General features: G+C 38.8%; 1 pseudogene; it reads left to right on the top strand.

Annotated features, from left to right (window-relative positions):
- The first annotated feature begins 242 nt into the window (after window positions 1–242).
- Window positions 243–1,201, top strand: LOC100947720 (annotated as a pseudogene).
- Window positions 1,202–3,741: the final 2,540 nt, after the last annotated feature.

Below are 3,741 nucleotides of genomic sequence, written 5' to 3'. Positions count from 1 at the left end.
GTGAGCTATGATGCCACATCACTCAGAGGCAACAAGGGCGTGATCTGGCTGAGGAGGGCACATTCCATATTCTGCATTAGGCCTGAGGGGAAAAGAAATGAGGAAGTGGAGGGCAAGGAGATTCCTTCTGGAGGCTGCACTCATTTGCTTCCTGCACTTCATCGTCCACGGCTTGGTCACACGGCTACACCTAGGTTGTCAAGTTGTTAAGCAACAAAAGATCACAAGCAGTTGGAATATTAATGTCTACTCTTCATGTAGATATGAAAGATATACAACATGCTGTTGTAAACGTGGACAATTCAGTGGTTGACCTGGAGACCCTTCAAGCTCTCTATGAGAATAGAGCACAGCCATTTGAACTGGAAAAAATTGAAAAGCACGGCCGGTCTTCCAAAGACAAGAAAAATGCCAAGTCTCTGGACAAACCTGAACAGTTCCTTTATGAGCTGTCCCTAATCCCCAACTTTTCAGAACGAGTCTTTTGCATCCTGTTCCAATCCACGTTTTCAGAGAGCATTTGCTCCATTCGTCGCAAACTAGAATTACTGCAGAAATTGCGTGAGACGTTAAAAAACGGCCAAGGGGTTAGGCAGGTTTGAGGTTTGGTTCTAGCGGTTGGCAACTACATGAATGGTGGGAATAACACCCGGGGACAGGCGGATGGCTTCGGATTAGACATTCTTCCGAAGCTGAAAGACGTGAAGAGCAATGACAACAGCAGAAACCTTTTGTCATACACTGTTTCATATTATCCCCGAAATTTTGATGAGGATGCTGGAAAGGAACAATGCGTCTTCCCACTGCCAGTCCCCAGGACCTTTTTCAGGCCTCACCCATGAAATTCAAAGATTTTCAAAAAGATCTCCGAAAACTGAAGAAAGACTTGAAAGCCTGTGAGGTTGAAGCTGAGAAAGTGTACCAGGTCTCCTCAAAAGAGCGCATGCAGCCTTTCAAAGAAAACGTGGAACAATTTATTATTCAAGCTAAAATTGACCAAGATTCAGAGGCGAATTCATTGACAGAGACCCATAAATGCTTTCTGGAAACCGTAGCCTGTTTCTTCATGAAACCAAAACTCGGCGAGAAGGAGGTGTCCCCAAATGCTTTCTTCAGTATCTGGTACAAATTCAGCTCCGACTTCAGAGACTCATGGAAGAAGGAGAACAAACTTATTCTACAAGAGAGAAAGCAAAGATAAGCATGAAAACCTGAACAGCAGACAAGAGAATCAAAAGGAGTCATCGCCACAATCTTCCCACAATTCAGCTGACTTGAGGTCGGGAGGAAAAGGACATCATTATGACTGTTTGTCTTCTTGACCTCGTGCATAATCTTTGCATTTTCTAGACAGTTCACTAATCATTGAATTTTACTGTATATTCAGATAAAGATACAAAAGCGCTAGACCAGTGGAGAATTTGACACCTTCCCTTTTTCATACAAGTTCATGGTATTATGCCTATAGACCAAAACAGCATGGATAAGAGGCAGTACGTGCACTAATTCTGAACATGCTACACATTAACTTAAAGTTGACTTGCGTGAGACTATTCCTTGTCACAACAAAGACACTTTCCTTTCTACTGACAACCAGTCCTCCCCGTCGCTGCGTTTAGATACGTGGGTAAAATTTCACTTCTGGTGAATTGTCTCAATGTCATAGCTACGTCTAAATTTTCCATTTTAAAACTTAAGTACCATTTATATATCGTCATCAGTGCTCTCCCAACTCTCGGGTTGCTCTCCCTAATTATATATTTGTGAAAGAAGATTATCATTTTCACAAGTCAGAGGAAGAATAGAAAAAAAAAATACTACATAAGCAAAAGAAAGTCTTTCCTATAAATTATTTAATATAGGCAGAAATCAGAGTTCCAAGTGCAAAGAAACAGTTAGCAGTTCCCCCCGCCCCGTGTCGATTTCTAGTCTTCCCACCCCCTTCAGTGCTTCCAGTGTGTATATTACCATCCTTCAAGAAATAATAGGGCATTTAACAAAGATCGCTATGGGCAATACTGTTGTTAGTGTTTCTATTTCAATTTTTGTAGGATGTTAATTTTTATGAAGATAAAATGAGTTAATAAAGATAGTTAATAATAAAAAAAAAAAGATCTTGAATGTTTGTCAAGTGGCCCACACTTTATATGTAAACAAATGATAACCACTAAAGGCTTTGGAAGAAAAAAATATTCATCACTAATCTTATTTCTTGAGAAAATAATCCTGTAGATATCCTAAAGAAATAATTAAATGAGGACTGGTTGGGACAGAGGCAACCCAGGGCCTAGGGACAGGCCTGGTGAGAGGTATCCAGGACATCAGCAAAGTGCGTGCCCGGAAGAATGGATGACAGAGGATAAATGTCAAGAGACATTTTATAAATAAGACTAATAGGGCAAGGTGACTATTGTCAAACCATTTGAATAGCAATATCTGCCAATAAGGAATTAAAAAAAATTGTGATCTGATAAAATTTTGATGAAACAGTTTTCTATGGTTCAAAACACGATCTTTCAGGCAAAGTGGAACTAACCTTTGAGAAATGCTTAGAAATGATCCAACACAGGCAGATGCACCACGCTCACTCTAGTATCAGGAAGTGAAAGAATTTTACTTCTAAGTTTTGACTTTATAACACATTTTAAACTGCAGACAAATGAGCTGGCACAATGATAGAGTCACAAAATGAATTGCAAGTTGAATGTTAAATGATGCTTGCTTCCTTTGGGTTTTCATGTGGTCGGGCTTAATCTCAGGACAGCAACCAAGTGTGGATGCAGACTGCCTTCGTTTCCTTCCTTCCTCCCTTCTCTTTTCTTTCTCTCTCTCCCTTTTTCTTTTTCTTTATTTTTCCCTCTCTTTCTTTTTCAGTCTTTACATTCACTCCACCATTATAATCAAATTTTGAGCTACATTCAGACAGAAACCTTTCTTTTCATAGTGGAAATAAATCACTGTGCTATTTTAAAATGGCAAACGGAGAATCAGAGAAGCTTTCTGTGGCTTTAGGAGTAGGTGAACTTTTAAATTTTAATGTAACAAATATTTATTGAGCACTTACCATGTCGCAGGCATAGTAATGAGTGCTGCCCTTGTCTCCAAAGATGCAGTGCTCAGGATGTTCCCATGGAGAGCTGGGACACTTCCAATTTAAGAATTAGAAATTTTCCCTTTCAGTAAGATTATACTTCTAATTCTATGAAATTTAAGGATGGTTTCCTTTCCTAGATGGACTATAGTATCATTTTAACTCAAACAGAGAATATGGAGTCATTCCAGAAATTTCCATACTAATTTTTCTAGAAGGATACAAAAATTGATTTCAAGTTGTAACCCCTCCATAGCAGGTTTTAATTTTCAGGTGGACAGCAGTCATCAATCATTCATATGTAGTTAGACATTGAACATAACAACAAACTGTAGTATTCCGTACAGAAGACGAGATAATGTGTGTTTGTGTGAGGAGAGGAGCACCAAGGGGTGACTGACTATAAGGTGATAGCCTTTGAAACATTGGGAAGGCAATGGGAAAACAAAAAGGAAACTAAGGTGTCAATGCCAAAAATCAGTTGGCAGCCATCATCCATCATCCACAGAGTACTCCATAGATATCTTTCTAACTACCCTGAATTTAATAGTATTTGAAAAAGAAATAAGAATTAGATTTTTATGAATTTATAGCATCTTTTCAACTAAATAACATGTACTATTATTATTATTCTAATAATCTAGGAGCTT

This window comes from Otolemur garnettii, unplaced genomic scaffold (genome assembly GCF_000181295.1).
Source record: "Otolemur garnettii isolate 467f Iridium unplaced genomic scaffold, OtoGar3 scaffold00006, whole genome shotgun sequence".
Classification (NCBI taxonomy): Eukaryota; Metazoa; Chordata; class Mammalia; order Primates; family Galagidae; genus Otolemur; species Otolemur garnettii.
Note: the sequence above shows the minus strand (reverse complement) of the source record. Positions and strands in the feature narration are given on the sequence as shown.